We start from the raw sequence: 12,871 nt of genomic DNA on the forward strand, positions 1-12,871 counted from the left end.
AAATATTCTCACCGTAATTAAACGCGTTGCGTTCATATTCTGGGCTCATCTGATTTTGTATATAGTATGGTTTATTAATATGATGTATACTGAGTTTGGTCCTTTAATATCACTGTCCATGTCCAGGGACTTGGCTCTCCGTGACTCTACAATGAGCATTCCCAGGTCACTCAGTCGCTCATCAGACATGGTTGTTCGTAGGTGGTTCTTGATTAGTTTCAGGGTGGAAAAACTCCTGTTTTAAAAACGCGCAACTGCTTGCTTAGGCTGTATGTCCACCAAAGCAGCTGGCGTGTTTTTTCAATTGTTTTCAATGGGAGCGCCGCGTTTTTAGCTAGCTAAAAACGCTTTGGTGGACACGCGGCCTTACTCTTCGCGCCAGTCTCAAATCAAGCAGTGATTGACAGCGCTCTGGTGGGTGTCGTGGTGTCTCTTTCCTCCTGTTTTAAAAATGAGCAACTGTGCTCGCTTCTTCGCGTTCGCGCGAGTCTCAAATCAAACAGTGATTGACAGCGCTCTGGTCCAATGGTGCGATGGGCATTTTCAGGTTGACAGTAAATCTAGTCTTTGATCTAGCCAATGAGATTGGAGGGGGGGCACCAGGGGGGGCCAATCATATTCCAGGGGGGGCCGGTGCCACCCCGTGCCCCCCCCTCTAGACACGCCCCTGGCAGTGTGCACTTTCATGGGTCAACTTTAAAGGATAATTCCGGTATTTAACACCTTGAGTCTATATTGTAGTTTGTTTTGGATGAACAAGAGTGGTGGACAACATTTTTTTGACAATGGTTCCTCTCTCGAGTTTTTGACTAAAAGAATTGGCCATGGACCCATTTAACATTGGAGTCAATGAATGTGCATGTCCGAAAATGTCATTAAAACAGCCAATAATGTTCGTTTACAAAACTGTTAAACTCACCGTTGTAAACATTTAAATTTAAAGTTTTGTGCCCGTTGGAAACCCTTTTTCTGGGCTACTGTGCAGCTGCTAAACCACACACATAGGCAGTATGTTAAGATAGATTCTATAGAGCACCTGCAAAAGGATAACATCAGTCTCTGAGTGATGTCGTTTCTCCTGAGGACCCTCAGGAAGTGTAGACGTTGTTGGGCCTTTTTTAGCAAAAAGGGCATGTGCTCTGCACAGGTTGAGCCCTACCTGTGCACGTGCCTGCTCACAAGATTATATAAATGTATATAGATATATATAGGCTATAATGCTCCATTTATTTATTTCTGTTTATGCTGATTATAAAAAAGAAAGAAAAAAAAATATATATATATATATGAATATATTCCAACATTCACTTATACACACAAAGTTCTGTAAGCTTTCACACAAGTATGATGGTCCTGCATTAATAATTCAGTTTGTTTGCGCCCCAAAAATTTGTTTAGGGCCTGGTCATTGTGCTTCCTCTATCAAAACAACTGCATACAACACACACCTCTCTAAGTTTACATGTTTTTAATTCAAGAAGTGTTAAAGATATCTTAATATCCTCTTAGATTCTTGTTCTTATGAAATTTTTTTTTGGGGGAATCTTCATTTTTAAGGTTATATATGGTTTAATCTCATAGATATTGGGATGTCAATGTGGGAACGTGGTTATGATGATGCATATTTTTTTTAATACTCTTGCTAGCTTAAGTAGCTGTTAAAATGAACAATCCCATCTTCCAAATATCCCTAAAACTGATTCAAAGATAGATTCTTATAAATACATGTTTGAGAGCAAGTTAATGTGCCCCAGCGTAACATCTTCAGTGGGTGTCACGAGTGGGAGACGAGAGACGTGGATTCAATTGCAGAGTGATTTATTAAGAAGACAAAAAAGTAAGGTACAAACTCCAACACTGGGAAACAACGAGAAGGAACACACGAAACACGTAACATGTACAACAAACCAGCACAGGACAGCAAACACAGGCAGACTAAATATAGGGAGGCAAACAAGGAGGGTAACGAGGAGGACAGGTGAGACAAATAAACCAATAATCAGACAACAAGGGGGAGGGACCAGACAATGACAAGAGCACATGGCCCCAAAATAACAAAACACCCATGTGCATCACCACCAGACAGGACAGACATGTGACAGTGGGTTTCTGGCATTTAGAGAAGTGTGTTTTATGCAATTCTGTTCATAGAGGGAAACAAGATGCATTCATAGTTTCATTCATCAATATTTATTCTTCAGACATTTATTCTTCCTCTTTAAATTGCAATAACTATCTGCTGTGTGCAAAGTGAACCACATTTGTTTCTTGACCATTGAAAATAGGTCAAATTCAACCATTTGAACAACCAGCTGATTTGAGATCTCCATATCTATGGGACTGACCTATATAGAGCCTTGAAAATGAAGATGTCAAAAGGAAAATGTATTAAGAATAAGAATCTAGAAGGATATTAAAGGTCCCATATTATCAAAACGGCAATTTTCTGGCTTTTTTCAATCATGATAGCAGAGGTCTAAAGGCTTCTCACCTAGGAGGCACACAGGAAAGACTTCATGATGGGTAAAAGCAAAGAACTCTCTGTAGATCTTCGTAATCTTATCGTTGAAAAGCATTTTGATATGGGAATGGTTATAGGCGCATTTCCAGAATGCTGAATGTTCCTGTGCACTATGGGGGCCATTATCCGGAAATGGAAATAGCATCAGTTCACCATAAATCGGCCACGATCAGGTGCTCCACGTAAGATCCCTGTCCGAGGAGTCCAAAGAATAATCAGGAGAGTTCTCCAATAGCCAAGAACCACTCGGGCAGAACTTCAGGAAGACCTGAAAGAAGCCCTAAAACCCTGTATAACTACATTATTATTATTTAATAGAATCTAATAGAAGCTTTTGAGACAATTATTTTGTGTTATTGAATTTGTCATGAAGATGTGACCATTTCTTCCTTTTATATATAGGCTTACTAAAATCTTGATCTAAAAATGTAGGGGGTTGCCCTTTTTCAGTTTCAACACATGCCCCTCAAAAGATCTGTGCACAGCCCTGCTTGTGAGGTTTAGTGGCAAATGTCAAATTGTTTTGTCTCAGACCAGTGTCCTGTCTTTATGGTTTGCAGTCTTTATGCTTCACTATGTTTGCTGAGAGAAACCCTGATCCGTTGTGCATTTCCTCTCTTGTGCCGTACAGAAACCCTGTGCCTAGTCTGGCTATTAACAGGGGTTCTTTATTAATACATTTATAATTTTGTTATTGTTATTTTACAACAATAGTGTAACATATCAGATTTAGTTCTATACTTATTTACTTTTGTTTCAAATTCCCACTATATTATGTTTTTCACTAAATGTTTAGATTTTATAATTACTGTGCACTCATGACTTTAGAGTAACTTTTGCTGCGGAATTATCGATTCATCTCGTTTAAAATAGGATTTTTGTCATAGATTATGATTATAGATTTTTTCCATTTTTTTGTTTTTCTCTATAATGAAGTTTAGTAGATATCTAAATATTTAGTAGATTGTGTTTAACGCAAAAGAGGTATATAAATTCTTTTTTTACTGCCCTGGTATTGTATCGGTCCAAATTTTTGGTATCGGATCAGGTTGGTTCTGAAAAATTGGTATTGATGCATTCCCATTAAAAAGTTACTTACATTTGGTTCTTGACCATTGCAATTGGGTAAAATTCAACAATTTGGACATGTAGTCACATTGGGGTCCCAGTATCTCTGGGACTGAACTATATAGGGCCTTAAAAATAAAAATTTCAAAAGGAAAGTTTATTAAGAATGAGAATCTAGAAGAATCTTAAGATATCTTGATTACTTTTAGAGTTACAGGCATGCAAACTCGAGAAAAAATATATTTATGGCACTCAGACAGGTATAGCCTATTAGAAAAACATGATACACATTTGTAGTTTTAAAGTGATTTGTTCTTTAGATATTCCTCTTTAAAAGAAAAAATTAGCTTTATGCAAAGTGACCCACATTTGGTTTTTGACCACTAAAATTAAGCTATGAAATACTCATCTGTATTGGTGTTTTGCATGGCTTGATCTGTACAAATGCAGTCAAGTCAAAAGTTATGGGTGAATATGTCGGACTTGTGGAAATATAAGTGAAATCTATCTTCTCGCTCCGGTATTGGCATATAACCCAAACTATATACAGCAGCACCTGCAGCTGTATATTGATCTCCACACCGGACCACAAGAACACAGAAAACAGGAAGAAAAGCGCTTTCTTTCTTTTATGTTTTGTCACCAATTATCACTTATGCAAAGCAGCGATTTTCACTTAAAGGGAAGTTCACCAAAAAACTGTTCATCAGTCTTTTTTGTCTGTGTCTGTTATAGATCATGTTTGACTTTCTCCATAACATTTTGGTAAATGGTCCCAGGACAAGCACACATTACAAGACACCAGTTTGTAAGTAAAAATATTTCACAAGTTTTATTTTTATATAATCAGTGGGATATAAAGGACATCAGGAGGGGACACGGCCAAAATAAACAAAATAAATTATAACTAAAGTTTTTTTGTTTTTTTTTAAATAACTTATCTAGCTTCAAAAGTAAAATAAATCAAAAGACTTCCACTCTATATAACACAGGAGAAAACTAATTCTCAAATAACTTCCCTAATTATACCAATAAAGACACAACCAAACAGTATATTCACTTTAAAGAAACAGCCTCCAGTTAGAGGATGTCCTAACACAAGGTTACCAACCACAGTCACATAGAAGTTAGCACACAGCATATCTTCTTTTAACCACTGATACACTGACACGTGCTGGGACCGGAAGATGACAGTCTCTCAGAGGAAAGACCCAGTGTCTCTCCTGGTTTAAACTCGGTTTTTATGGTTGTTTGTTTGTTTTCTATTTGCAGTTAATATTCTTGTATTTTGATTTTGTTCTATTACATTTTATTGTGAAGCACTTTGTGATTTTATCTGTGAAATGTGCTATATAAATACATTTTACTACTTATATCAGAGTTTCTGTCTTAAATGTGATATAACATCAGAACACATTCAGTTCTATGATCAAAGCTCTCCCCAACATAAGTTTAATAAGATGTCTTTTGAAATTGAATAAGTGCCCCTACTCTTAGTTGAAGATTGCAATTTTTAAATAAACTAAAACTCCAAACAAAATTATGAGAAATATGTTGGAAAACATCTCATTCCCTGTATGGTGGTCTATAAACGGGATTTCACAGGTTTTTTTGTTCTTGTTTTTTTAAATAAAGAATAATTCACAGGTTATTAACAAGTTATGTAAAATTTCCATTAACTCCCAAAGCTTTTAAATGGTGTATATCATCCATCCAGGAATTGAAACTATAGTTCTGCATAGTGAAATACTGACTATTTTTACATATGTGGTTTATGCTTGATATTCAACATCTCGGAGTCTTCTCTCACAAGGAGATTATTTATGGACTCAAACAGCATCAAATATGAATTTGTGGTTAATAACATCCTTATTCTGGGAAAGTGTTATAAACACAAACATAAATATATGTAGTTTTCACAATTAATATCTTTCCTATACAAATCCCCTAAAAATTATTAAAGTAAAAATGCAAACAAAAAACACTTTTTGCTATAAATCCGTAATTTTTCTTATTTATTTTATTTATTTTTATTTTCTGTAATGCACTTTTGCACCTGATCCTACCGTCATATTTTAATTATACATTTTTTGTTGCCATGTTGTTTGTACATGACATATTGTTCAATTACAAAAGAAACTTGTTTAAAGACCGTGATGCAGTTGTTTTTAAGTATTTTTATGTTCTTAAACTTGCAAGTAAGGGCAATCAAAAAACAAAACATCTGTTTACACACACACACACACACACACACACACACAGGTGTGAATTGACTTTTAGAGTTCGTTTTGCGCATGGAAGGAAAAAGAGGAAACTGTCACCCAAAAATTAGACTTCTGTCATCATTTACTCATCCTCAAGTTGTTCCAAACCTGTATGAGTTTCTGTCTTCTGCTGAACATAAAAGAAGATATTTTGAAGAATGTTGATGGACCTCATTTACTTCAGGAAAAACACTATAGAAGTCAGTGGGGTCCATCAAACTCTCTTTATCAGAGGAAAGAAACTCATACAGGTTATAAACTGGACACCAAAACATGCAAAGGAGAATAATAGTTTTTCAGAGAAACATGTTTCTTAAATATCTGCAAACATATTTTTTTTAGTACAGTCAAAAACGTACATACAGAATCTTTAAGTTTTTTGTGGCATGTGAAAGTGACATAGGCAAAATATCAAAGCGGCCAGACATGATTTCCAGAGATGAGACTGGAATAGGATTTCAAACCACATGAAAGTAGCGGAAAAACAGATTTGTAAAAATCATTAAATTCTTTTTAGTTCACATTTACTAAATATGATTGGATATGCACAAAAATCAGATTTGGACTGACAGTTTGAACAAGTGTTCAAATTATATTTATTGGTTTAAAGGGGTGGTAAAGTATGATTTCACTTTTCTAACTGTAGTTAGTGTGTAATGTTGCTATTGGATCATAAACAACATCTGCAAAGTTACAACGCTCAAAGTTCAAAGCAAAGGAAGATATTTGCTTTTAAAGAAATCGTTTTTTAAGGACTACAACAAACGGCTGGTAGGACTACACGACATTCCTCCCGGGTTAGTGACATCAGCAAGCCTAAAATGTACATAAGCCCCGCCCCCGGGAACACAGTCCATGTTGAGAAGAGGAAGAGTTGTTGAAGTCGAGCACATTTGGCTCAAACTTTAGCATCCATCTTTTCACATGCAATAGAAAGTCACTCTGTGTGCATCTCACAATAGTTCCTATACGAGCGATTTATAGATTACCATGACAGAATATGCTAATTAAAGATAGTTAACTCCACATCAGCAACATAAATTCATCAACTAACCATTCAGAGACGTCCTGTTGCTTCTACATGTTGTCATGTGTCTCCATCTTTGTCTGACTCCGTTTTAACATTAAAGGCAGAACAGTTTCTGTCATTTTAGTGTGTGTGCGTGAGGTAATCGCAGCTGCTAACACACACACACACACACACACACACAAGCTCTTAAAACCCCGCCCTCTGCAGCAGCTCATTTGCATTTAAAGGGCCAGACACAAAACGGTGCGTTTTTGCAAATCCTCAAAAAGTGACAACTTTAACATGCTTTATAAAAATATCTGTGGGGTATTTTGTGCTAAAACTTCACACACACACTCTGGGGACATCAGAGATTTATTTTACATCTTGTGAAAATGGCATTTTACCACCCCTTTAAAACACTCAGGTCTCCGTGAGCAGATCTTCAGCATTTTCTCCACAGTTCATGGCGACGGACACACAATCACTTGAACTGTTTCCCAATTCTTTCTTTTGAAAGCACGGGATCTGTGAAGAAAACAACAGAAAACTGAGCTTAGTGAAAACACAAAACACACAAACTAAAGAGTATTGCTGAAATGTGTAAATTAAGCTTTGACTAAATGATTAAGCATTTGATAAATCAGCACCTTTTTATTTGATTTGGTTTACATGACGTATTGTAAACCAAATGAAATAAAAACGTTCTGAAGTCAAAGTTTAATTTATACATTTCAGCAATGCTCTTTAGTGATGCAGAAGTCATCTAAACTGTTCTGGGTTCAGCTGCTACTTTTAGTGTTAAAATGTTTGAATTACTTTTAGGTGAAAAATGTATGAGATCTAAAATCAGGAGCGAAACGCCCTCATTTTTAAGAGTCGCTCCTAAATGTCCACGTTAGAAGCAACTTCTAGCCGGAAGATTTTGATAAATACGGACTCAGATTATTAGAACCGCAGTAATGCTCATATCGATAAAAAAATAAATGTAAGTAATACTTGCCCTTCTCTGTTTCCAGAAGTAAACGCCCCCCGAGACGACAATAACCAGAGAAATAACTATAACAACTATCCACTGTAGGCCAGAGGAGCGGGGGGGTTTGGGGCTGGAGGAGGAGTGTGGAGGAGATGTGGTGGAGGAAACAGGTGCTTCTGGAAGACAAGAACAAAGAGGATCATAATCAGCAAACTAACTCTTAATCAAGTATCACATGTGTAACCACATGTGCCTCGATGATCAGACAAGCATTTTGATCTTTCCATGAAGTTTGAAGGATCTATGTCTGCACAGCATTCAAGAAATTATTCAAGCAATAGGTTTTTTCTTCTTTTCCAAATCATTGAATAAATCATGGAGTAATGATGAAGTCGTGATCATTTATCACCATGTATCACAGGATTTAGCTCCTCAGTTGATTATATATAGGCTATATATTCATAATCCTGATTCTGGTACATTACAGGCACACAGACTATAGTTTGTGCCCAAGCTGTGGTAATATTATTGTCACAAGATCATTTTATGCCACTAAATATAATGGTAAATGGTAAATGGACTGCATTTATATAGCGCTTTCATAGACCCATGGCCACCAAAGCGCTTTACAATTTGCCTCTCATTCACCCATTCACTCATACATTCATACACCGACGATTATATATAATCATAATATAACAGCATAATAATGCAGCCATCCATCATCAGTATTTAAAGTAGGCCAATATTAAAATACAATCATCATCAGAGATGTGTTTGTGTGGGCTTGACTGTGTGCAACAGTCTCGTCGTCTTCAGACATGATGTTGTGTGGAAGATATGGTTATCTACCGCATTTGTGTTAAATCTATTGAAGTAGTTTCTCTACTTTGTCACTCTCTGATTACACTCTGAAACAATTCTGGGTCAGGAAACGTGTGGCTTTGCTGTTGACTCGACTCAACACCATTCTCCATTTTACTGTCGCGGTTATAGACCACATCAGGAAAGCGTAACTTTACTCACTGTTGACGACTAGTGTCGCAGTCTCCTCACACACTTTCTTTCCAGTGAAGGCTCGTGCTTTATAGAGTCCAGATCTGGAGATGCTGATATTCTGAATGATTAAAGACAAACACCCTTTTCCTAATATCAGTGCAACTCCAGGTACTGGAGGATCATCATAGACCCAAGGCTTCTGCGCTAAAAGAACAGAATATCCCTTCTTGTCTTTAAAAATAATCTTCACTTGATCCGCTTTCTCCACTTCATCGATGTCGAAGGATATTGTAGCATTCTGTCCATCGATCGCCTCGAAGTTCTTCGACCCAGCAACAACCAGAACTGCAAATCAGAACCAGTGTATTAGAATAATGAGTGATAAACTGATAGTAGATTTATGTTCAGTAGCTAAACAACAAGAATCCGCCGATTAATAAACAGTACCTACCTGAAACAAACGTCAAATTGATAATGACAATGATTTTCATCTTTAGCAAAATGCAGGAAAATTAGCTTCGAAATGTGTAACGCAGAAGACCGCCGGTTTTGCCTTTCTATTCTTAAATAAGACTTTCTTACACTGATCAATTATGTAATACCGTTAATTTAGTTAAATCTTTGTGAAGTCCAGTTTGACGAAGAAATAGTGGCTCTCTGTCACGCAGCCTCAACTTCACTAAGCGAAGTGGCGGAGGTTCAGACTTCAGTTGAGTTGAGTGCTGTGTGACAGCCTCAAGCGATTGCCCCGCTGCAGCCTGGGGCTGGTTTTCAAGCTCCGCCCATTTGACTCTGAATCACTGAAGAGACAGAGTCCGGGTGAAAAACACTCACTTGTAGGCTACTGCTCTAGGATGTGGTTATTTCGCAGAAAGTTGATTTCCTACACCAAAAAAAAAAAAGAATTAAAAAAAGCTTTTTTTTTGCCTTAATAGAGGATTAAGATTTTTTTTTTTTAAAGAAACCCTAGCATGTTATCTTAAGTTTATCCTTCTTTGTTGTCTTTTTTTCCTCGTAATTTACTTTTGCACTTGATACTGTTACCAATAAAAACCCTGATATTTGGACTGAAAAATGCCGCAGTTGCAGGTTTTGAAGAGCTGGTCATAATGAAGGAGGCAAGGAGATCACAGTGATTATTGGCTGGACTGAACGTTTGGAGAAACAACAAGTAGTGTTGTCAGAATATCTATATTTTGATACATATCGATACTGAAATATCTGACAATAGTTCAATAGGCCTACTCATTTTCTGCAGTAGCCACCGATACTTGTTCTCTCATCTCTCCGACAGCGAGTTTGACACTCGCCTCAAAAGAAGGAAGGAAGGAAACATTTGGAATTGTCAGCTTCTGGTTTTAACTATTTACACATGACATTTTACAATGATTATGTTTGCAGTTGCAAAGTTAGTGGTTGTTGTTGTTGTTTTTCACAAATATTTCAATATGCCCTAGGCTATATTTATTAGGCTACGCACGTCTTAGGGCCGTTCACGCAAAGTAGCTACGATAACTATTAAGAAAACGATAAAGATCTAAAAATTGTTCTCAATATTAAATAATACAGAGTTTACAGAACAGCTATAACCATAATACAATAATCACTTTTAGGGGTGTGTTTGTGCTGCAGAAAAAATAACTGCATCTGACATCGTTTTAATAAGTGCTTCATTATATTTTTAATGGTTTTATAATAAAATAATCATTTTGATTTTACATTTTAATTACTGAAATTGTAGGGAAAAAAAGAAATACAAATAAAATAAATAAGTGATCACAGAAACTATTTAATACAAAGTCAATAAAAATATGAATTTCTAATTTGATTGTCCTGCTCCTCCTATTCATCATCATCATCGCTCACACACACTCTTCCTCGTGTGTGTATGACCACGGCCGCACTGAACTCTGGGCCGGTTCTGCTCGGGTCTCCTCTACAGAGAGAGGAACATCCAGAGACTGATCCACTTCTACAAAAGATGAACATCAACTTAAACACACTCTTATAAACAAATGACACAAAACTCTATATAATAAATGAATATGTTGTTTAAAGAATAATCATAATCATACCCTCAGAGGAACACACAGAAGTCCTCATCATCTTCCAGAGAGCAGACAGACAGCAGGACACTGATGGACACACACACGAGCCTGAAGAGTAACAGATACAGTAAAAACACGGTGACGATTCACTCCGCAACTCTTTCTCAGACACACGTGACACTGTGCATCAGTTTATGCAAATATGCATATTATTTGCATATAATTTCTGAATCAGTATACTGATGTTGATATTAACATAGCCTATAAGATAAATAAATGATGTAGAATGAAATTAAAGCTTTATTGTAAAATGTTTCCAAAAACTCAATCGGCTAAATTTACGAACAATGATTAAAATTAAAGTAAAATGGTTTTGGTGGCTTGGTTTTCTTGAATAACGTTGGTTCATTAAAAAAGTACCAAAATCAGAATTCAATCTAGCAAATCTGTTAAACCTATTATTAGCATTATATTATTAGTTATATAGCCTACATTTATTCTAGTAAATATTTTTGTGTAAAGTTTTAATGATTAATAAGAAATATCTGAATGACTCACCTGAATTGGAGTTTTGCATTGCTCGATGTGATATCATTGCATTGCCTAATGTAAAGTCTAATAAATGTATTAAAAAATTTCGTCGGCATAGGCTATGAGTTCAAGTCAAGTCAAACGTGTGAAAGTGATGCACTGAGTTTAAAGTTTATGAACTGAGACTGAGTCACTTCGGCGGAGCATTTACCTACACCACAATTGCAATCCGCTCGCCACATCCGCAGAGAGTGCGCAAACAAGAGAAAAAAATGTGTGCAGAGGTGCCACCCTCAGACTGAGGGAAACATCAGTGCAGATAATAACAGCAATAACACAAAACCGCAGAACAGTTTGGTAACTGTGGGATATTCTGCGCTCAGTGCGATGGTTGGAACTTAACTGGTCTAATTCTTCGGTTAGAAAGAACTGCAGCTACTCCAGAGTGAACTTGTCCATATTTATTAGGCCATACACTTGTAAGTTGTATACAGGTTTGCGTGGATATACATCAAAGTGGTTTATGTGAGAGAACAAATTATGAATGATAAGTATAAATTATAATATGACATGACAGAATATGCACAGATAATGCCTGTATAAATATACATGGAGAATTTAAAGTTGTATGAAGTAATAGCAAAGTAGAGCTTATTGAAATATATATAGCTACTCTAAAAATGCAGCTACATTAAACAGACCGGGCTGCCGCTGCTACTGCTAACAAGAGGTGTCAGATTACAAAAGTGTGTGCGCTGCTCTAGCACTCTTGTGCGCTATTGTAACATATGCCGATAAGACATTGTATACATATTTTTAATCACCATATCATATGACAACAACTCCCTTGAATAAACATCGTTGAGATGAGAAACTATAACAGGATGACTCGTTGAATATGTGAGCATTGCACCGCCGATTGTAGGCCTATGTATGTTGACACAATAACATTTCTGAGGAAAAATAAACTGAATCACGCTCTAACACTCTCTGAAAAACATCTACAATGACTTTAAGTATTTTTACGTAGTTATGAACGCACGGCAATACCACACAAAAGAAAAATTATTAATAAACAATGCCAGGAAAACTCCGTGTAGGTAGCCTACTGGATGCTGCCGCATCCAAGGCAAGGAATATAATCGCCACCATCATCCAATATCATACACTATGCATTAATGACATTCAGTTTATTTTTCAATGACAACAACATATTCTGATGACACCAATTATTATTAGTTTTATTTTCTCTTTTCCTTTATATATTTTTGTAACCACCACAGTAGCCTACTTCTTAAAACAATTAAAATATCTGTTGCATATATATAGCAGTAAATATAAACTATAAAACATGTATATACTATATATAATAACTATATAATTTGTGTTGTGAAGGTGTAAATACATTTTCAAGAAATAAATCCAAGTCTGATTTTTATTATTTTATTTTTATTT

This window comes from Phoxinus phoxinus, assembly GCF_949152265.1.
Source record: "Phoxinus phoxinus genome assembly, chromosome: 18".
Classification (NCBI taxonomy): domain Eukaryota; kingdom Metazoa; phylum Chordata; class Actinopteri; order Cypriniformes; family Leuciscidae; genus Phoxinus; species Phoxinus phoxinus.